Source organism: Bos grunniens, chromosome 1 (assembly GCF_055505025.1).
Source record: "Bos grunniens cultivar Pamir isolate PY7600 chromosome 1, Bosgru_T2T1.0, whole genome shotgun sequence".
Lineage (NCBI taxonomy): Eukaryota > Metazoa > Chordata > Mammalia > Artiodactyla > Bovidae > Bos > Bos grunniens.
Genome location: NC_141165.1, coordinates 39,404,508 through 39,428,675, shown reverse-complemented (window position 1 = coordinate 39,428,675; position 24,168 = coordinate 39,404,508). Strand labels below are relative to the sequence as shown.

General features: G+C 40.7%; 1 long non-coding RNA gene and 1 pseudogene across 26 annotated transcripts in view; both read left to right on the top strand.

Moving 5' to 3' along the window:
- LOC147379297 (uncharacterized) overlaps positions 1-24,168 on the top strand; it is a 119,825-nt gene that overhangs the window by 32,313 nt on the left and 63,344 nt on the right. For 16 of the 26 annotated variants that reach the window (XR_015159930.1, XR_015159617.1, XR_015159744.1 and 13 more), the window contains one exon: positions 16,735-16,831. The exons of the other annotated variants lie outside the window; for them this stretch is intronic. This is a non-coding gene — a long non-coding RNA (uncharacterized LOC147379297). The remainder of the gene's footprint in view (positions 1-16,734; positions 16,832-24,168) is intronic. 26 annotated transcript variants of the gene reach the window in all.
- On the top strand, positions 15,832-16,322 carry LOC147379299 (SS18-like protein 2 pseudogene; annotated as a pseudogene).

Sequence of the window (24,168 nt, the reverse complement as noted above, 5' to 3'; positions counted from 1 at the left end):
TCTGTTTCAAAACAATGAAAGATATACTTAACACTGCTGAACTGTACAATTGAAATGGTTAAGATGGTAAATATTATATTTTAACACAATTTTTAAAATGAAGAGAGTTAAATGAGATGCATGTGAAGGCTTCAGGAGGATGCTTTTCATGTAACAAATGCACATTAAATACTATTAGCTATTAATGAGGTTATCAAATGCAAGTGCTCCAACATGGTTCTTTCTGTACCACCCCCTCCCCAGCCTTTCCCTGTCAGCACAACATGTTCTTTCTCAATCTGCACTTGTATTCTGTCCTATTTCATAGCTACATTTATACCTTTCTATGGCAACCCACTCCAGTACTCTCGCCTGGAAAATTCCATGGATGGAGGAGCCTGGTAGGCTGTAGTCCATGGGGTCGCTAAGAGTCGGACACGACTGAGCGACTTCACTTTCACTTTTCACTGTCATGCACTGGAGAAGGAAATGGCAACCCACTCCAGTGTTCTTGCCTGGAGAATCCCAGGGACGGGGGAGCCTGGTGGGCTGCTGTCTATGGGGTCGCACAGAGTCAAACATGACTGACACGACTTAGCAGCAGTGTCAAATGCAGGAGCAATGAATTGCTGAACACTGTGTCCTTGCTGAGTTCTACTCACCACTAGGAGTTTGGTAGATACATATTTTTTTTTAAGTTAAGATTTTTTTTTCCTTTCCATTATGACCAAAGCACATCATTGATTCAGAAAATATGGACAATAGTAAAGTAAGAAACAGAAAAAGAAAATTGCCCAAAGTCTCACCTTTTAAAAGTAATTGCACCTGTGGCGGATTCATTTTGATATTTGGCAAAACTAATACAATTATGTAAAGTTTAAAAATAAAATAAAATTAAAAAAAAAAGTAATTGCAGTCAGTATTTTCTTTAGTAACAATTTCCTGTATCAGAGTGAAAATATTAATAAAACACCAACTGTCTTAAAAGGAAGGTAAGAATTTAATATTCAAGTACATTTGGGAATTGTTTTCCTTGAGAATACCTCAGGGTAGGTTGAGGCACCTAGGTGCCAAGAGACTGATAGGGATGTTGAAATAAAAGACAGTATAACTGTGATAATGCAAATATATATCTTTTAGTTAATATTATTGTGGTTGCAGTCAAAATAACCCATCTCTGGCAACTGAAGTAAAAAGATGAATTAATTGATTTCAAAATATAATTTTCAAAAAGGTGAAACATATGACTCTCCTACTCAATGATATAGTATGTGTGTGTGTGATCTATCTATCTAATTAATAAGAGAACCAACAGGATGGTAAAACTGGTTAAATGGAGGATACATTGAGATGGATGTAATGGTCAGTAAGAAACAGGATGCTGAAATCAAATAGCTAAATTAGATACAAAACTAAACCCAAAGTAGTACAACTATAGCTTCTGTGGATACCCATTCCACTGGACAAAAAAGATTTTTCTCTTAGACAAAAATTACACGTAACTTAATTTTAACATCAAACTTTTGGGAAATAGGGCCCTAATCAATTGTCCGCTGTGGTCCTAAGTTCCTTCTCTACAATGTCACATGACCCTTAGTCAGGCCCATTGGACACTTATCCAATATGACATTGAAAGGCATCAGATTAGATCAGATCAGTCGCTCAGTCGTGTCCGACTCTTGGCGACCCCATGAATCGCAGCACGCCAGGCCTCCCTGTCCATCACCAACTCCCGGAGTTCACTGAGATACAGTCATTCTTTATTTCCGAAGATTTGATCTTTTTTTTTTTTAAGTGAACACAGTTTAAAGATTGTATATACCTTGCTGTTAAAGAGAGAATTGGTAAGATGTTACCACAGTTCAAAGGAAGAACAGATTTATAGACCAGGAATAACAAAATGAATATGCAAATAAAGGCAAAACTGATGTTTTCCACAGTGGGTAACAGAAACCAGTTAAACCTCTATTGGATTTAATTTACATGTCTATAAACAAGAATTATTTTGCATTACTACTTTTTTCTTCTTTTAATTGTGGTATAGTTGACTTATAATGTTTTAGTTTCAGGTGTATAATACAGCAACTTGTTATATGTATATGAATATATATATATTTTTTAGATTTTTCATGTGTGTCTTTATTTTTTTTTTTTTTAATTTTTGGTTAGCTTTTATTTATTTATTTTTTTGTGTGTGTTGTGACTGGCATTTTTAACAGTCATTATCTATTAGAGATGTATTCTGGAGTATTTACAGGTGAATGATATGATATCTTGGATTTTGGTTTAAGATTTTCCAGATTTAGGCAAGGAGGGTGCATGAAATAAGATGGACAAAATGTTTACAATCACTGAAACTTGGTAATGATATATGGGGGTTCATTATACTATCTCTCTACTTTTGTGTATGCTGATATATTTTTTTTTTGTCTCTGCTGTGCTTTCTTTTTTTTTTTTTTTTGCACATTTTTAATTTTTGATGTCAAGCTTAAAGAAAAGTTCCAAAAATAATACAAATAATATCCATATAACCTCTGCCCAGATTTTTCACTTGTTCTTATCATTTCACCCCATTTCTTTATTATTTGTCTGCTCCCCACCCAAAAAGTTTTTTTCTAAACTCTTGGAAGGCCTGCTGCAGATATCATGGTTTTTATTCCCATGAAGTATCCCACATACTTCAGTACATATTTCTGAATTTCCTAAGAATAGGGATATTCGGTTAATAACTGTAATAGTACAGTTGTCAACTTCAGTAATTTAACATGGATAAAATACTTTTATTAAATCTACTGTCTGTATTCTAATACTGTTAACTGACCCTCAGTGTCCTTTTTAGCACTTTTTCCTTCTAGTACAAGATCTAGTCCAGGATCAGATATTGCATTTCATTGTCATGTTGATAAAGTCTCTTTTAATCTGGAACACTTTTACAGCCTTTCTTTGTTTTTTATGATATTGTCATTGTTAAAGAATACTGCCCCTACTTTGTTTTTTTTTTTTTTTTTTTTTGACAGCTTTAATTTTTCAGCACTTTATTTTTTTTTTTATTTGATAAATTTAACGCCTTTTATTGCCATACCTCATTTTACTGTGCTTTGCTTTAGTGAGCTTTATAGATACATGTTTTTTTGTTTTTTTGTTTTTTTCCCTTGTTAATTTTCTGTTTAGTTGATTGTCTTTATTTTTTAATATAAATTTATTTATTTTAATTGGAGGCTAATTACTTTACAGTATTGTATTGGTTTTGCCATACATTGACATGATTCCACCACAGGTGTACATGTGTTCCCCATCCTGAACTGCCCTCCCATCTCCCTCCCCATCCCATCCCTCTGGGTCATCCCAGTGTACCAGCCCCGAGCACCCTGTATCATGCATCGAACCTGAACTGGTGATTCATTTCACATACGATATTATACATGTTTCAATGCCATTCTCCCAAACCATCCCACCCTCGCCCTCTCCCAGAGTCCAAAAGACTGTTCCATACATCTGTGTCTCTTTTGCTGTCTCGCATACAGGGTTATCATTACCATCTTTCTAAATCCCATATATATACGTTAGTATACTGTATTGGTGTTTTTCTTCCTGGCTTACTTCACTCTGTATAATAGGCTCCAGTTTCATCCACCTCATTAGTACTGATTCAAATGTATTCTTTTTAATGGCTGAGTAATATTCCATTGTGTATATGTACCACAGCTTTCTTATACATTTGTCTGCTGATGGACATCTGGGTTGCTTCCATGTCCTGGCTATTATAAACAGTGCTGTGATGAACATTGGGGTACATGTGTCTCTTTCAATTCTGGTTTTCTCAGTTTGTGTGCCCAGCAGTGGGGTTGCTGGGTCATGTGGCAGTTCTATTTCCAGTTTTTTAAGGAATCTCCACACTGTTCTCCATAGTGGCTGTACTAGTTTGCATTCCCACCATCAGTGTAACAGGGTTTCCTTTTCTCCACACCCTCTCCAGCGTGTATTGCCTGTAGACTTTTGGAACGCAGCCATTCTGACTGACGTGAAATGGTACCTCATTGTGGTTTTGATTTGCATTTCTCTGATAATGAGTGATGTTGAGCATCTTTTCATGTGTTTGTTAGCCATCTGTATGTCTTCTTTGGAGAAATGTCTACTTAGTTTTTTTCCCCATTTTTTGATTGGGTCATTTATTTTTCTGGAATTGAGCTGCAGTAGTTGCTTATATATTTTTGAGATTAATTCTTTGTCCGTTGCTTCATTTGCTATTATTTTCTCCCATTCTGAAGGCTGTCTTTTTACCTTGCTTATAGTTTCCTTTGTTGTGCAAAAGCTTTTAGGTCCCATTTGTTTATTTTTGCTTTTATTTCCAATATTCTGGGAGGTGGGTCATAGAGGATCCTGCTGTGATTTATGTCAGAGAGTGTTTTGCCTGTTTTCCTCTAGGAGTTTTATAGTTTCTGGTCTTATGTTTAGATCTTTAATCCATTTTGAGTTTCTTTTTGTGTATGGTGTTAGAAAGTGTTCTAGTTTCATTCTTTTACAGGTGGTTGACCAGTTTTCCCAGCACCACTTGTTAAAGAGATTATCTTTTCTCCATTGTATATTCTTGCCTCCTTTGTCGAAGATAAGGTGTCCATGGTGCGTGGATTTATCTCTGGGCTTTCTATTTTGTTCCATTGATCTATATTTCTGTCTTTGTGCCAGTACCATACTGTCTTGATGACTGTGGCTTTGTAGTAGAGCCTGAAGTTAGGCAGGTTGATTCCTCCAGTTCCATTCTTCTTTCTCAAGATTGCTTTGGCTATTCGAGGTTTTTTGTTTTCCATACAAATTGTGAAATTATTTGTTCTAGTTTTGTGAAAAATACCATTGGTAGCTTGATAGGGATTGTATTAAATCTGTAGATTGCTTTGGGTAGTATACTCATTTTCATTATATTGATTCTTCCGATCCATGAACACAGTATATTTCTCCATCTATTTGTGTCCTCTTTGATTTCTTTCACCAGTGTTTTATAGTTTTCTATATATAGGTCTTTTGTTTCTTTCAGTTCAGTTCAGTTCAGTTACTCAGTCGTGTCCGACTCTTTGCAACCCCATGCATTGCAGCACGCCAGGCCTCCCTGTCCATCACCAACTCCCAGAGTTCACTCAGACTCACGTCCATCGGTTCGGTGATGCCATCCAGCCATCTCATCCCCTGTCATCCCCTTCTCCTCCTGCCCCCAATCCCTCCCAGCATCAGAGTCTTTTCCATTGAGTCAACTCTTTGCATGAGGTGGCCAAAGTACTGGAGTTTCAGCTTTAGCATCATTCCTTCCAAAGAACACCGAGGGCTGATCTTCAGAATGGACTGGTTGGATCTCCTTGCAGTCCGAGGGACTCTCAAGAGTCTTCTCCAACACCACAGTTCAAAAGCATCAATTCTTTGGTATTTAGCTTTCTTCACAGTCCAACTCTCACATCCATACATGACCACTGGAAAAACCATAGCCTTGACTAGCTGGACCTTTGTTGGCAAAGTAAGTATTTTATTCTTTTCATTGCAATGGTGAGTGGAATTGTTTCCTTAAGTTCTCTTTCTGTTTTCTCATTATTAATGTATAGGAATGCAAGGGATTTCTGTGTGTTGATTTTATATCCTGCAACTTTACTATATTCATTGATTAGCTCTAGTAATTTTCTGGTGGAGTCCTTAAGGTTTTCTCTGTAGAGGATCATGTCATCTGCAAAGAGTGAGAGTTTTACTTCTTTTCCAATCTGGATTCCTTTTATTTCTTTTTCTGCTCTGATTGCTGTGGCCAGAACTTCCTATTCTTTTTTGGATTCTTTCCTAACCCTTATAGGTTATTACAAAATATTGAGTATAGTTCCCTGTGCTATACAGTAGGTCCTTGTTGGTCCCTGTTGGTTACCTATTTTACACCGAGTAGCGTGTATACATTTGCTAGAGAAGGGAATGGCTATCCATTTCAGTATTCTTGCCTGGAGAATTCCATAGACAGAGGAGCCTGTTGGACTACAGTCTATGGAGTCACAGAGTCAGACATGACTGAGTGACTAACACACATGCACATACACACAGTATGTTAATCCCAAACTCCTAATTTATCCTTCCCCACTGCTTTCCCCATTGGCAACCATAAGTTTGTAAATAATTTTTAGAAAACTGGGAACCTCAAGTCACGGAATAATCACTACTGAGAAGTACTGAATGTGTGCCGTGGATCAGGCCTGAGCTAAATGCTTTACACGCAATATTTCACTTCATTCTCATAACCCCTGCAAATTGGTACTATCACTCCTTCATGTTACAGATGAGTAATCTAAAGTGGAGAAATTTACATCATTTCCCCCAGGTTATATCGCGGATAAAGTGGCAAAGCTCAGACAGTGTTTATCTGAGCAGTCTTAAAGCCAAACAGGCATCTCCTCGACTCTGGGCTTTGTGAGGGTGGAGGAAAGGGAGGTTTGCCATTAAAGTGACTTCTGTGTGACTCTTAACTTCCTACCAAGGCTTTTAGAAATCACATTGTATGGTGACTGAAACGACCTACAGATGAAAGACAGTAAACCACTGGGTCCTCGCCTTAGAAAACTGAAGGGCAATGAAGGCTGGACACAGAGTCCACAGGAATTCAGATTAGCTTCCAGAGGCAAATGCCAGCATCATCCTCAAAGCCTAACTGAGGAAATGCTTGGAGCATTCGGAGCGAAGCCCTCCAAGTGTGCTGTAACATTCATATTACTGGGCACTTTCTGAAATTACTAGTTACACTCAATTGGATAAATGCTTCTAAAAGCAATTAAGAATGTATTCTTTGTTAACTTCCTGGATAAGCTAAGAAAAATACTCATTATCTTGTCTCTCTGGGAAATACTACACATTCTTAGAGGCTTGGTCTTCTTGCCACAGTTGTAGGGCATAAGCAAAGGGGAGGGGAACCAGAGCTCCCCAGCCCAGCTGCAGGTGTCCTTTCAGTGCCCACTCACCCACTCCACACCCACACCACACACAGGCCTTGTCACCCAGCTCCCTTCCCCAGCTTGAGAAAGCCCAGTGTGATGAAGCTGGGAAACACAGCTTCCTGCCTAGTCCTAGTCACACTCCCCAAAGCAGATGGCCTTCAGGGACCTCCAGGTAATGGCTCAGTAGGGGCAGGTAGCCCCAGAAAAAGGAAGAGGCCTCAGAAAGGGCATGGTTGGGAACTCTAGCCTCACAGTGGAGCCCCTCAAATCAACCCTCATCCTTTTCCCATATGAATGGTATAAGCTCACCTGCTGATTTCACAGTTACAAGGTACTTCCAGAGGGTACTGCACATAGTGGGTTTCAGCTTCCCTCTACAGAGAAGTTTCCCCTTTTATTTGACAACTAGTTGTGGCAGGTATGGGCTTTTCCTGGTGGCTCAGATGGTAAAGAATCCATCTGCAATGCAAGAGACCTGGATTCGATCCCTGGGTTGGGAAGATCTCCTGGAGAAGGAAATGGCAACCCATTCCAGTATCCTTGCCTGGGAAATTCCATGGACAGAGGAGCATTGTGGGCTATAGTCCATGAGGTCTCAAAGAGCCAGACATGACTTAGCAACTAAACAACAACAACAACCCAGTCTTCATGCACCTGTATGGCTCCTCACACTTGAAAAAGGCTGACTGTATAATAATAAAACATTGCAGAAATGATAAAGTGCAACTTCCAGAGATAGATCATAAAAGGCATTGCACCTTCTGCTTTGCTGTCTGCTAGATCACTCATGCTGGGGGAAGCCAGCTGCCATGTCAAAAGTACACTCAAGTAGCCCTAAGGGAGATCCATGTGGCAAAGAACTAAGGCTCCTACCAACAGCTACGTGAGGGACTCATCTCAGAAGTGGATTTCCAGCTCCAGTTTAGCTTAAAGAGACCGCAGCCCCAGGCAGCATTTTAACTACGATCTCATGACAGATCCTGAGCCAGAACCATCTACTTAAGCCACTCTTGAACTCTTGACTGGAACAGAAACTATGTGAGATAATATTTATTGTTGTTTTAAGTCACTGTGTTTGGAGTAATTTGTTATACAACAATAGATAACCAATATATCCACTGTAGTAGTCAAGTCTCTATCTATCAATCATTATGTCTTTCTGTGTGTAAATCTTTCCCAATACAATTCTCATACCCAAGATCAACAGAAAGGAATAAAAAGCAGGGAATAAAATTCTCTTTTGTTCTCATTTGATAAAACATTCCAACAGTTCCAGGCAAGCACAGAGCAAGCAGATCCAAGGTAAGAATGTTAGTTGGCGGGGGACCACATCCTCCCCACACCCCTGTAGGTTTCCATAGAAGGAAGAGATTAACCATTCCATTTTCCAGGAGGAGGGGAAGAGGGAAAGTTTGAGAATTTCCCTTCCAGGAGCTTCTTTTTGTCCCTCACTCTTTCCTCCCTGGGCTAACAGACTTACCTGAACAGACTTCCCAAATTTTATCATTTTGGAGAAGGAACTCAGCCCTGTGCTCCCAACTACAGAGGGAGGCTGACTCTGCAACTCAACAGGTGAGCTTAGAAAAGTAGTCCTGTGGGATGACCCAAGGTGGTACAGCCCTTCCAAGGAATCTGTGCAATCTTAAATTAGGTGAGGTGTTAGGATCCATGTGTCACACACTTAAACTCTGTTCTCCAAGCCAACTTTATTTATGAAGAGTGAAGTCTCACTTTGATCTCCATCTGTGTAACTTTGTGTCTACCTCTTGGTTCCAAATTCAGAAGAGGAAGGAAGGGGTGTTATTAGCCCCTGAAACATCAGCGAGAGGCATACATTCAACGTAGATGTGTTATTCTAAATTACTTTTTTATCTTCAATCTTCCTCAACATTTTCCCAGTTATCACTTTCCCAAACCACCACCTATATAAGAAACCTCTGTTACATCCTAATTACAGTCTCACTTTCTCAACATAACTGCTCATCTTCAAAACCTAAGTAGTACACAGCAGAGGGAGAATCTAGGTGATTGAGGAAGTCAGTCCATCTCATTGATCATAGTAACAATAAGGACACCTACCATGCACTACTATACTACTTATGTTTATAGTCTCTCTTTAATCCCCATGATAACTCTGATGTAACTAGAGCTTATTTCCATTTCATTGAGGAGAAACCCGAGTCTCAAAGGGATGGTTCACAGAAAAGTGACAGAACATCCTAGGTTTGTGTGCATGTCTGGCTGGCTCTGAAGTCTCTGTTGTTTCTAATGCTCAATATTACATTTAAAGCCATACTTTGGACCTTAGTCAGTTTAATAAGCATTATTGTATTTAGATGGCTTGAAAATTTTTCTTTAAGTTTTATACCTTGTAAATGATAATATCAAGTAAATTTTTAGGATTATTATCAAATTTTTGAATTTCTCTCCCAAATTTCTTTCATACATGCTGTAAAATTACAGAACATTTCAAGTTTTCTTGTTGTTTAGTTGCTAATTTTGTGTCCAACTCTTTTGTAACCCCATGGACTGTAGCCCAGCAGGCTCTTCTGTCCATGGGATTTCCAAGGCAAGAATACTGGAGTGGGTTGCCATTTTCTTCTCTACAGGATCTTCCTGACCCAGGGATCTAACCTCCATCTCCTGCATTGGCAGGTGGGATTCTTTTACACTAAGCTATTTGGGAAGCCCCAGGTTTTCTTGGATCATGACTAATCTTAAATACTCTTTAAATTAATAACCCCTACTAACTAGTTTGTTGCTGATGCCCAGGTTATAATGGTATATGTTTAGTTTTTATCTTAGTTGATGTCAGTGTTTTGTGTCAAATTGGCAAGGAGTTTAAATCTTTTTCCATGTGGTCAGACATTTTACTTTTCATTAATTTCATGTTTAAGCTGTCCATGTTTAAGCTTACTGAACCACCTTTCCTGCCTCCTGGGAAATCTTTATGCAGATCAGGAAGGAACAGTTAGAACTGGACATGGAACAACAGACTGGTTCCAAATTGGGAAAGGAGTACATCAAGGCTGTATATTGTCACTCTGCTTATTTGACTTACATGCAGAGAACATCATGAGAAATGCTGGACTGGATGAAGCACAAGCTGGAATCAAGATTGCCAGGAGAAATATCAATAACCTCAGATATGCAGATGACACCACTCTTATGGCAAAAAGCAAAGAGGAACTAAAGAGCCTCTTGATGAAAGTGAAAGAGGAGAGTGAAAAAGTTGGCTTGAAAGTCAACATTCAAAAAACAAAGATCATGGCATCCGGTGCCATCACTTCATGGCAAATAGATGGGGAAACAATGGAAACAATGACAGACTTTATTTTATTGGGCTCTAAAATCACTGCAGATGGTGACTGCAGTCTTGAAATTAAGATACTTGTCCCTTGGACGAAAAGCTATGACCAACCTAGACAGCATATTAAAAAGCAGAAATATTACTTTACCGACCGTCTAGTCAAAGCTATAGCTTTTTCAGTAGTCTTGTATGGATGTGAGAGTTGGATCTTAAAGAAAGCTGAGTGCAGAAGAACTGATGCTTTGGAACTGTGGTGTTGGAGAAGACTCTTGAGAGTCCCTTGGACTGCAAGGAGATCCAACCAGTCCATCCTAAAGGAAATCAGTCCTGAATATTCATTGGAAGGACTGATGCTGAAGCTGAAGTTCCCATATTTTGTCCACCTGATGTGAAGAACTGACTCATTTGAAAAGACCCTGATGCTGGGAAAGATTGAAGGCAGGAGGAGAAGGGGATGACAGAGGATGAGATGTTTGGATGGCATCACCGACTCGATGGACATGAATTGAGCAAGCTCCAGGAGTTGGTGATGGACAGAGAGGCCTGGCATGCTGCAGACCATGGGGTCACAAAGAGTTGGACATGACTGAGTGACTGAACTGAACTGAAGCTGTCCAAGAATCCATTTCTTACTTTTATCTGAAATGTATGCCTTCCTCTTGATCATTTACTACTCTTAGTATAATATAAAAAATTTTGCTTCTATTTGCTTCTTAAAAAAAAAAAAAATCTATGCCCCATGATAGCATGTCTATGTTTGTCAGCCAGTCATGTCCAACTCTCTGTGATCCCATGGGCTATAGCCCACCAGTCTCCTTCTGCCTGTGGGATTTCCCAGGCAAGGATATTGGAGTGGGTTGCCATTTCCATCTCCATCACCCTTGGTAGAGTGGAGGCTTAATTACCTTTATATTCCCCATATAGAAAGTTACATTACAAAATCACTGTCATGTAAAGAGTCAAAAAAAAATTGGGGGAAATGGTTCTATTGAACTATTCTTTTGATAAATAAAAATAACTTATTTTCTCAAAAAAAAAAAAAAAAAGGAAACATTATTTTGACTCGTTCCCCTTTGGGCTGAAACTGAGCTTGTGGTTGGTTTCAGAGAAGCATGGAATTTTTAATTCTGACCTAAAGATTCAGTTCAATCAGTAGAGTTCCAGAGAAGCATGAAATTTCTGGCCTTGAAAGTTCTCTGAATATCAAGTCCTACCTCATCCCCCTTCATTTACAAATGAGGAAACTCAGAAATTTAGATCACTTCCCAATAATTTAATGGTAGCTTGTAAGAACTATGGGTAGTCCAAACTGCTAATATGATTATGAAGTTAGCTGTACAGAGATTTTATTCCCTAAGGTCCCTTATTTGACCATCTGAGATTTTATTCCCTGAGATCTCTTATTTGATCATCCAGTTGTTGGCTTGGGCCCAAGAGAACCAGACAAACTGAATTCATAACCAAAAGATGTGCTATTTACCCTCTCCTGTGATACCCAATTGCTTTGGAAGATAGTTTTATGGAGGTGAAATATAATTCTTTCGTAGAAGAACAGAAACATTTTGTTTGTCTCCATCCAAGCTCAGAGTTTCACATTTATAGTCAGTTATGGGATGGTGGTATTCCCAGTAAAAACTCAACATCTAGACCCAAAGAGAATTGAGCCCATGTCACAATTACAGATCTACAAGAGGGCTAGTTTGTCTTGGATGCAAACTCTGACATTTTGTAACATTTTGGATTTGGTTCACTTAGGAAGCTGTCAATTACTGCCACAAAACCAATCATTCTTTGCTAAAAATACACTTAGAAACTCCATTTCTGACACTTTTAGGAATTTCCTTGGCATTTTACCAAGAAACATCACTTATTTGGAAAGGAAAACAACTCCCATATTTTCTGCTGTAAATGACCCTTTGCCACGTGGGAGAGCACAGGCATATGGTGAGCCCACCACAAGCCCAGCCTCAGCCCAAAGAGGGAGTAGTTGGAAATAACGTGGAGCGTTCTGGACTTCACCTTTCTGTTCTGGTAATACTGCTATGACTTGTCCTAGTGACCAAACTTCAGTTGGTCCCTGGGTCATTTCCTTGTTTCCTTCTTCATGGCCCAATGCCCTCTTGTGGTGCCCTTCTTACAGGATCCTTTCAGATGGAGTGCAAAGGAGTGAAATTCAGAGCACTGGCCTCAGAGTCAGATGGTTCCAGATTAGGTTTCCACGCTGGGATCTGTCACACTGGTTGTGACCCTGGTGATTTTTCTTGAGCCTCTGATCCTTGATTTCCTCATCTGTGAAATAGGCATACAATACCTAATATGGAGAGTTGTTGTGAGGGCTGAAGGAGATGCTATTTGTCTAACATCTAACACACTTGGCATGTAATAGGTGTCCATAAGTCAGAGTTCTCCCTTGTGGTTACACCTTAGACTCATAGGGTGCAGTTTTTAAAAATACCCATACTCAAGACCCGTGACCCAGGATTTGACTTGTCAATTTTTAGAAGCTCCCCATGTGAATCTGGGCTTCCCAGGTGGTGCTAGTGGTAAAGAACCCACCTGCCAATGCAGGAGATGTAAGAGATGTGGGTTTGGTCCCTGGGTCTGGAGATCCCCTGGAGAGGGAAATAACAACCTTTTCCAGTATTCTTGCCTGGAGAATCCCATGGACAGAGGAGTCTGGTGGGCTACAGTCCATGGGGTCACAGAGTCGGACATGACTGAAGCAGCTTAGTATGAGCACATGTGAATCTAATATACAGCCAGGATCATGCTCCCACTGTTATAAATGTTTTTCTTTTCTTTGCTTCTCTAGTTCCTTATAGAAATGAAAATTTAATCATGAATAATCTAGAATAGTTCTATTTCTGGAAACTGACTCAGGACATGCTATCCCAGGTTCGGAATCTTTGCAATGTGTTTAAATCACTCCCTGGTACATGGACTATAATGGCACATAGTGAATTCCTTCCATTGCGCCAGATCTTTCAAAACATTTGTTCGAATATTTAAATCTCAACTAATCTGAGTTTATCCCTATGAGATAAATTATATTATTGACCCCATTATACTGAGTGAGAAACTAGTAGTCATAAAGATACATTCAGTTTTTCAACAAATGTTTATTGCGTGCATGCCTCTAGGTGATACATCAAAGGGGCACTTCTAGTTGAATGAGCTTGCCTCATTTAAGAAAGAAAGGGAGGCTGGACTCAATTCCACACTGCCTGACTCAAAGTATGCTTTCCATCATGGCTTTCTGCCGCAAAGTGGAATTGCTCAGCCCAGAAGCAGGAACCAGAAGAAACTCTTGTCTATTCATTCATTCAACTCTCACCCTCCATGGAGCACTACTCACATCATACTGTGCCTGAATGATGCTCCAGGGAATTGTGCAAGCCAGTGGCCCTGCCATTTCTTTCCTTTTTAAAAAAATTAATTTTTATTGGCATATAATTGCCTTATAATGTTGTGTTAGTTTCTAATATACAGCAAAGTGAATTCAGTTATATGTATACATTTATCCCGGAGAAGGCAATGGCACCCCACTCCAGTACTCTTGCCTGGAAAATCCCATGGATGGAGGAGCCTGGAAGGCTGCAGTTTATGGGGTCGATGAGGGTCAGACACGACTGAGCGACTTCACTTTCACTTTTAACTTTCATGCATTAGAGAAGGAAATGGCAACCCACTCCAGTGTTCTTGCCTGGAGAATCCCAGGGATGGGGGAGCCTGGTGGGCTACCGTCTATGGGGTCACACAGAGTTGGACACGACTGAAGTGACTTAGCAGTAACAGCAGCAGTGTATATATGTCAATCTCAATTTCCCAATTGGTCCTCTTCCTTCCCCTCTTGGTAACTGTAAGTTTGTTCTCTACATCTGTGACTCTATTCCTGCTTTGCAAATAAGTTCATCTGTATCATTTTTCTGGATTCCACATATTAGCAGTATTATACAATATTTGTCTTTCTCTGTTGACTTATTTCACATAGTATGATAATCTCTAGGTCTGTCATTTCATTCTTTTTTATGGCTGAGTAATATCCTATTGTATATACGTACCACATCTTTTTTATCCATGCCTCTGTTGATGACATTAGGTTGCTTCCGTGTGCTAGCTGTAGTAAATAGTGCTGCAATGAACACTGGAGTGCCTGCATCCTTTGCCTACGAATGGGATTGCTGGATCTATGGTAGCTCAATTTTTAGTTTTTTAAGGAACCGCCATACTGTTCTCCCCAACCATTTCATTCTAAAGGAGATCAGCCCTGGGTGTTCTTTGGAAGGACTGATGCTAAAGCTGAAACTCCAGTACTTTGGCCACCTCATGTGAGGAGTTGACTCATTGGAAAAGACTCTGATGCTGGGAGGGATTGGGGGCAGGAGGAGAAGGGGACGACAGAGGATGAGATGGCTGGATGGCATCACCGACTCAATGGATGTGAGTTTGAGTGAACTCCGGGAGCTGGTGATGGATGGGGAGGCCTGGTGTGCTGTGATTCATGGGGTCGCAAAGAGTCGGACACGACTGAGCGACTGAACTGAACTGATACTGTTCTCCATAGTGGCTGCCATTTCTATCACTGCCATTCTGTAGATGGGGGAGCCAAGGTACCCTGAGGGTCTTAGGTTCACAATGCTAAAAAGCGCCTCCCAAACCTCAGGCTGGTTTGCAAGCTTCCAAAGGACAAGATGTCCATCTTCTGTGTGGACTGTTCATTGACATATATGCTGTGTTTGAGCCACATTAACCAACAGCTGAGAAATGCCTGGCAAGACCTTCCTGAGGGAGTCAGTGCCCTGAGGGACTGGGATGAATAGTGAGTCTCATTGTTGTGGATTCCAAGCAAATGCCAACCCTAAGCATGTGATTGTGCCGCTCCATGATTATATTTATCTTGTATTGCATCACATATTCAACCAAACATATTAAAACACAGTGCCTGCATCCAAAGAACTAAATATACAAAAAGAGAGAAAGGAGGCTGTGTCAGGAGGAAGAGAGTGAGTCTCCTTTCCGTGCTGTTTTGGGGTTCTGGTTTGTACAGAGAGTTGATATCAGATACTGATTCAACACTTAGTGCTTTTGTTTTTCTTACTCTCAGATATAGTGGAAAGACATGGCCCTGAGAGCCTGATAATGTGGTTCTCTGTCCACCAATTACTCAGCTACATTGACCTGGAAGCAGCCAAAGCTTTGACCAGATGAGGCTAGGCTCATTCAGAAAGTCTAGAACTCTGGTTCCGGAACTGTAATGTGCATCAAAATGCTCCACAGGGCTTGTTAAGACACATTGCTGAGTCTCATTCCCAGAGTTTCTGACTTACTTGCATTTCTAACAAGTTCCCAAGTGATGCTGTTGCTGCCTGTCTGGGGACCACACTTTTAGGACTTCTGGTCTCCAAGAACAAGGCAGTCCCATGGATACTAGAATAGTCCCAATCTAAGACTAAAAAGCAAGGGGAAGCAAGGGAAGGGTTCACTACTATTTATGTATAAAGTAAGTTGGCATATATTACATTTGCAGCTTGTATATACATAGACTATTTCTAGATGGTTATAAAAAACCATGAATAGGGAGCTGTAGGTCCACTCCAGTCTAGATCAGGGGATCTGCCGGGCCTGAGGCCGAGTTCCACCCTGGCTTCCCGGGATGTCGGTGGCCTACGTACCGGACTGGCTGAGAGGGAAGGCAGAAGTCAATCAGGAGACCATCCAGCGGCTCCTGGAGGAGAATGACCAGCTGATCCGCTGTATCGTGGAATATCAGAACAAAGGCCGGGTGAATGAGTGCGTCCAGTACCAGCATGTGTTACACAGAAATCTCATTTATTTGGCTACCATCGCAGATGCCAACCCAACCAGTGCTTCAAAAGCAATGGAATAGTCTTCCAGTTGGCTGTTGTGAGGAGTAATTGAATGTGATCTATTTCCTATGAAATGGATTTTTGCCAACTCAACTGCTTAGAATGTGAATGGAACCTCTGTGGCTCTTCTAAAAATGTGAAAATGTGAAGAAAGCTACTAACTTAACCATATTCTCAGTATAAATATTTAATAATTAAGTGGATTCCCTCAATTAAGTTGACTCCAAGTGTCCTTCATCCTGAAATAAGTGTGTTTGGATAACAGAGATATAATGGGCATCTTCAAGTCAACCTTTTTAGTTTCAATCTGAAGAGGAAACTGAGCAGGTATTGGGCGATCAGCAGAAATTGCTGAGACTTTCCACTGAGACACTGCCAAATGGACGTGTGACTGTTTCTCCCTCCTACCAGTTTGTGGTGGTGGACCCCTGACTGCTCTTTTCATGTTGCCTTGAAATTAAGCTTGCCTTTCCACAAAAAAATAAAAATAAAAAACCATGAATAATAGTTGTTGGGGAGAGGGGGTGCTTGGGGGTCTAGGGTGGTGCTATGTTGATTGTTTTCTGGGTCTGACTCCAACCCAAACAAACATGAACTCATTTTCCTTTCTCTACTGTGTTCCTTTCAGAGTCTGTCCTCCACAGCCTTCATCATCTAGTTCCCCTTGATGGTTAACTTCCTCTTGGATTTGGCCAATGGGAGGCACCAGCAGGGATCTGAGGATGGTAAGAGAGAAAGATGGACAGATTTCTTCTCTGAGGTCTCCCCACTTTGGTGCAGTGTCTAGAACACACTTAGCCCCAGCTCTCACTGGACTTCAGTAAGAACCTTTCCTTCTTCGGCTGTTGCTAGTCTCTGGGGCTTCCACATCCCCCCTTTTAATCCCCTTAACCCTACCCACCCATCTGTGAGTGGTCCCTTTATTAACATCTCTGAATTTGAACCTTCTGGAGGTGAATTTTGTTTTCTAACTGAAATGATGGGGAACTTACTAGTTCAGTTCAGTTCAGTCACTCAGTCGTGTCCGACTCTTTGCGACCCCATGAATCGCAGCATGCCAGGCCTCCCTATCCATCACCATCTCCCGGAGTTCACTCAAACTCACGTCCATCAAGTCGGTGATGCCATCCAACCATCTCATCCTCTGTTGTTCTCTTTTCCTCCTGCCCCCAATCCCTCCCAGCATCAGAGTCTTTTCCAATGAGTAAACTCTTCGCAAGAGGTGGCCAAAGTACTGGAGTTTCAGCTTTAGCATCATTCCTTCCAAAGAAATCCCAGGGCTGATCTCCTTCAGAATGGACTGGTTGGATCTCCTTGCAGTCCAAGGGACTCTCAAGAGTCTTCGCCAACACCAGAGTTCAAAAGCATCAATTCTTCTGCACTCAGCTTTCTTTATGGTCCAACTTTCACATCCATACAAGACTGCTGGAAAAACTACAGCTTTGACTAGATGGACCTTGGTCAGTAAAGTAATATTTCTGCTTTTTAATATGCTGTCTAGGTTGGTCATAGCTTTTCATCCAAGGGGCAAGTATCTTAATTTCAAGGCTGTAGTCACCATCTGCAGTGATTTTAGAGCCCAAGAAAATAAAGTCTGTCATTGTTTCCATTATTTTCCCATCTATTTGCCATGAAGTGATGGCACCGGATGTCATGATCTTTTTTGAATGTTGACTTTTAAGCCCACCTTTTCACTCTCCTCTTTCACTTTCATCAAGAGACTCTAGTTTCTCTTTGCTTTTTGCCATAAGGGTGGTGTCATCTGCATATCTGAGGTTATTGATATTTCTCCTGGCAGTCTTGATTCCAGCTTGTGGTTCATCCATTCCAGCATTTCTCATGATGTTCTCCACATGTAAGTCAAATAAGCAGAGTGACAATATACAGCCTTGATATACTCCTTTCCCAATTCGAACTAGTCCATTGTTCCATGTCTGGTTCTAACTGTTGCTTCTTGACCTGCATACAGTTTTCTCAGGAGGCAGGTAAGGTGGTCTGGTATTCCCATCTCTTTAAGAATTTTCCAGTTTGTTGTGATCCACATGGTCAGAGGCTTTGACCTAGTCAATAAAGCAGAAATATATGTTTTTCTGGAACTCTGTTGCTTTCTCTATGATCCACCAGATGTTGGCAATTTGATCTCTGGTTTCTCTGCCTTTTCTAAATCCAGCTTGAACATCTGGAAGGTCACGGTTCACATACTGTTAAAGCCAGCCTTGGAGAATTTTGAGCATTACTTTGCTAGCATGTGAGATGAGTGCACCTGTGTGATAGTTTTAACATTCTTTGGCATTGCCTTTCTTTCAGATTGGAATGAAAACTGACCTTTTCCAGTCCTATAACCACTGCTGAGTTTTCCAAATTTGCTGGCATATTGAGTGCAGCACTTTCACAGCATCATCTTATAGGATTTGAAATAGCTCAGCTGGAATTCTGTCACTTCCACTAGCTTTGCTCGTAGTGATGCTTTTTAAGGCCCACTTGACTTCACATTCCAGGATGTCTGGCTCTAGATGAGTGATCACAGCATCATGGTTATCTGGATCAAGATCTTTTTTGTATAGTTCTTCTGTGTATTCTTGCCACCTCTTCTTAATATCCTCTGCTTCTGTTAGGTTCATATGATGCCCATCTTTGCATGAAATGTTCCCTTGGTATCTCTAATTTTCTTGAAGAGATCTCTAGTCTTTCCCACCCTATTGTTTTCCTCTATTTCTTTCCATTGATGCCTGAGAAAGGCTTTCTTATCTCTCCATGCTATTCTTTGGAATGCTGCATTCAGATGGATATATCTTTCCTTTTCTCCTTTGCCTTTAGCTTGCTTTGATTCCATGAGTCTCTTGTCCCTCCTGGGTCCCCAAAGGGGACTCATCCCATCACATGAAGGATCTGTACTGTTTGGACATTGCCTCTTGGATGCCGTGGCATTCCTACTTTTACATTCTTCCATGAACCTAAGAAACAAGCCATTAATCCCTTAGCTGTTTTCATTCCAACATAAGGACACAACATACCCTCACCCCATGTCCAAATCACACCCCTACTAGCTCGAGGAGGGGTGGTCCAGGGGTCAGGCATGAGAGAAGGCTTGAACCTAAGGCACTGAGATTTAGAGAACCCCAAAATTGTAAATAATGGTTTTGAAAGCTTAACATCTATTTAGCAAGAGTAATGGTTTAAAGTGGGAAGTCGCCAGATGGTGTGCACTGTTAATAATGCCCATCTGTGAGCCATGTCATGAATTATAAAATTGATTTGGAGGAGAACATCTCCTGCTGTTTGTCACAGGTGCCAGAATGTCTCCTCATGCTCTGGGGGTCAGGTATGGAATGAGGCAGGCTGAGGTGCATGTTGCTTAAAAATAACATTATATAGTGTTTTGTATAATAATATTAAAATACTTGAATGCTAGTTAATTTTTTACAAATATGTGTGGCATCCAGAACTTCCTGATTCACACACGCCTGCCTCCAGGAGTGTGGAGGTGTCTGGCTGTAGGTAGGGCTGCCTATCTCCAATGCTGTGTTGGGCCACTCTTGACCTTCTGCCCTGATTCTGGTGAGCTTGGCCCGTGAGCCTCTTCACTTCAATGTAGATTTCTGTCGATGGCCTCAGGTGCTCTTGCATTCAAGGCCAGTTTGCTCCTGTGTCTCCACCTTGACCCTGCAAACTCTCCCTGTCTAATGTCATAGCTGCAGATACAGAGGTTCCCTCCTTCCTCCTTGGTCCCTGAGGACCGGATCACTTGGTTGCCTTGCCTGAATGGTCTGCTAGGAGACGGCATGAGCAGCTTCCTAAAATCTCTAAGGCACAGTTCTTCACCCGTAGTGATACTTCACTAAGGAGTTTCAGTGAGGACTGATGTAAAGCAACAGTGGGAAGTGGTGATGGGGGCAGAGCACGGCAATCCTCAACCGCCAGCCCCAGGACAGCCTGCAAACTATACCCCATGCACACTCCTTCCCTTGCTCTCTGTCTCACCTGCAGGGAGCACCCTCCCATTGCTCCACAAAGCCCCCAACTCAATGCTTCCCCTATGAAGCCCCTTTACCCTTCACACCCATGGGGGTCTTCCTTCCCAGAATCCTTGCAGGCATGGCAGCCACCTACCTGTACTTTGCTTTATGCTGCATTCAGTTATCTTCACTTGTGCTCGTCTCTCAGGTAGGATGGAAAACTCAGCGGGAGAGCCACGCCTTCTATGTCTTTGCACCCTCTCCCACTGTGTGTCCGACCCAGAATTGGAAAGACATGTGTGCTAAGTCACTTCAGTCATGTCAGAGTCGTCGCGACCCCAGGGACTGTAGCCTGCCAATCTCCTCTGTCCATGGAATTCTCCAGGCAAGAATACTGGAGTGGGTTGCCATGCCCTCCTCCAAGGGATCTTCTTAGACCCTGGGATCAAACCTGCGTCTCTTATGTCTCCTACATTGGCAAGTGGGTTCTTTACCACTAGCACCACTTGGGAAGCCCTGGGAAGACACAGAGAGCTTCATTATTCTTATCCATTGTGTAATTCATCTTGTCCTGTTATTTCAGTAGTCCTCAGTCCTCACACTGCACTAGAATTACCTGGGAAACTTTCAAATATGCAGGTTCTCAGGCCCGTTTCACTAGATCTAGAATGGAGCCTGGTTTTGGATGTTTATATAAAAGCTCCCCCATATAAGTCTAAGGTACAGCTCAGAACATGGTGTGAACCAGGATAACTTTGTCCTCAGCTGTACTTACTGCCACTTCAATTTGTCTGCTGGCTGCTCTTTCTCCATTTTAATATTTCAAATGATATCTTACAAGTTAAATTGCAACCCTCAGCTCCTTTTTGATATAATATACAAGGAATCATCTTTAAGGCAAGTGAAAATTTTTGCCATTACCTCATTGGGCAGAGAGTCAAGCTGTAAAAAACCATACTAGTGATTCCTTCAAATTGGGACTCTCATTAATCAGTGGGCCATCCTCCAGGCACCTGTGTAAAGCCAGGCAGTCACCATTTGTGACATTCTGTTTCCTTCATCCACATAAATCAGGCAGAACTAGCAAACAGCAAAGGTACTGTTACCTATCAGGGTCACCAACAGGTAAGGATGAAAGAGTAGGTAAAGAGGGAAAAAGCAGGAATGATGAATCAATGAGGTTATTATGACAAAATGATTTAATATGTGAAAGTGAATTAAGGAGGTTTTGATGGTATTTACAAGTTTCATTTCATTTGAGGATCGCAATGAATTCAGTATCTCCTGAAAAACTTTTAAGAATATTTTATTTTGAAGATGTTCTGCTAACAAGACAGGAAAAATAGTCTTGAGGAATATTTTCGCCATTTGCTTCTTTTTGGTTTAGTGCAGTTTTAATTACTGAGGAAAGGAAACCATGAGGTGAAAAGAAAAAAAAAGCAATTAACCCACAGAATTCTTAAAGAGTCAAGGTGATTCGAAACGAATATTTTTGTAAGATGGTTAAAACAGGGAAACTGTGAGGAAGTGTACACTATTTTACACTTCTCTAAATTATGTTTTTCAAAAATTTCCATTGGGCATCAATACACTTTTAGATATTCTGTCAGATTAATTTTCTTAACAATTGCTTTAAAAACAATTTTGTTTATCTGCTCAGAATTAAAAGAGCTATTATACTTTGTTATAAACTGTGGAGCTGCTTTACTGAAGATCTATTATTTCAACTTTGTCTCTTCAATGTACAGTTAAACTAGGCTCTAGAATCAAATCTATTCTGCATCTACACAGTTATTTTTTTCATGAGCAAAATTTCCATTGTCATGAATCTTTAGTTTAGAATGGATTACTTTTCCCTTGGATATCTTTTCAGGGTATTGTTTTTATTAAAATTTGCCATTTTTCTTTTATGGAGACGCTCACTAGATAATACACACTGCTCATACATCCAGAGCTTTCACATACCTTAATTCCTCCCTCTGAAATATAAACAGAGACCAAGGATCACCAATACTGTAAAATCCTCCAATATGAAGGAAAGTGACCCCAAAACAAATATACAGACTAAAGGAATGCAGATTGATAAGAGGAGATGAAGAGAGCAGAAGAAAATGCTGAAACAATTAGAATTCACATCCTCCAGGAGACAAAAGGAATTTCTGTACCCATTTTAAAAAAATAAATCAAACCTGAGGAAAAAGGAAGAAGACCAGGGGAAAGCAACATGGGTTAGAATGGTTGGTGTCAAGGAAGAAATGAGTCTCAAGTTTCATCACCCTTTGGGGGTGAGCATTCCATAATGCAGGAACAGTATAATCGAAGGTGTGGAATCAGGAATAAAGCAGTGTGTGTCTCAAAGACAGAGCAGTGGCTCGGATTGAGATTACACTGAGAGTAAGGATACATGCTGAGCAGTTGTGTGAAATAAGAATGGATAAGTAAGATGAAGCTATGTTGACGAGGGCTTTGACATTCGGGTTTTGGATTTGGTTCCATAAGCAATAGGTACACACTGAAGCTGGGGTTGCATGTGAGACTGGGAGCTGGGCCACTGAATTGCAGTTTCCGTAAGCTTCTTTAGGTTAGTAGTGGGATGGAGAGACACGAGTCAGGAGGACAGATTAAAGCTTATAGGAAATACCCAAAAGTTAAGCGATGTTATTGTAAAATAAAAATTACATCTATTACAATTTTTAAAAGAAACGGAAAGCATTATTTGCCTCCAAATTTTCTCGATTGATTATAACTAAAACCCTGAGTTATTTTGTTAAATAGCATTTCCAAAAAAAAAGCATCATGGCAGTAATTATTGCAAGATCACTGATGAGTATTATCTCTCAAAAAAGCTCTCTATACACTACGGGTATGGTTATAATTCTGCCACTGCTTGGGGAAAAAATCAAACAGCGGTTTTATGCTTTACTTACATAGAGAAGCATTAGAACTTAGTGGTCTATGTTCAAATTCAAGATAAGCCATGTTAGAGAAGTCATTTAGCCTTCCTAACCTCAGTTTCCTTATCTGTAAAATGGGTATAGTGATAATTAGGAAAATACCTGTCACATAATAAATGTTAACTGTGTTGTGAGGTCAATGTTTTGTTTATAGATTCATTGATTAGAATATTGGCTGCTAATTTATATTAGAAAGAATATTGCCATTTACTGTAGTGGTAAGGGAAGAGTTAAAAGATGCTGTAAGTAATAATTAAGTAATGAACAATGGGAAATTTAATCAAAGTCACCATTTAAGGACAAAGTACCATTCCTTGGTTTTGAATCTATTATAACTGTAGTATTATTAATAGTAATAAAGTGTTGGTTTCTATAGAACCAGGGCTTGGAAACAAAGCCAAGTGGCATATGTATATATTTATTTAATGGTGGGAGACCCAGCACATTTGGCGACAGGCACAGTGTTCCACTCAGTGGGATGAAATGCGTGCCTCACGCCAGCTTCTTTAGAGGGACTGTTATTCATCACAGCTGTAATGTTCCCTTCAGAGAGCTCCCACCAGAATGGAAAAGGCGCACTGGCAATTTATATACAAAAGCCAACCCACGTTTGGCTTTGAAAATTCACTGGGAAAACTGTATGCAGTCTGTTAGTTATTCATGGACATGCTCTGGTTTCTGATGGAAGTGCTGTGGTTTCGTTTGTTATCGTCACAGTAAAATTAGAAAGCAGCAAAGAAAAATTAAAGGACTGGCATGTAGACATATTCTAGCTGACAAATCATTATGTGTAAGTTTGCATGGTTCAGCTGCCATGTAAAAATAGTCATAATTCACACAGCCCTGTGTTTGGAGGAGGCAAACTGGCCTTTGGCCTGGTTGTCGGCCCTGCCCCCACCTTCCTTTGGTAAAATTATAGCGTCGTCCTCTGCCCTGGGACACTCAGCATGCCCTGCAGAGCTAAGGGTTTGGGACGCACGAACACCCTGCCTTCCTCAGCAGTGCCATTTATGTAAACTGTACCGAAACATCTTTTAACATCTAATGAAACAATGTAACTGAAAATATAAACTTGCAAAATGCTGCAGAGTTGAATCTTGATTGAAAGGGAGTATTATCTCCAGTTAACCTTTCAACTGAAATAGTTTCTCT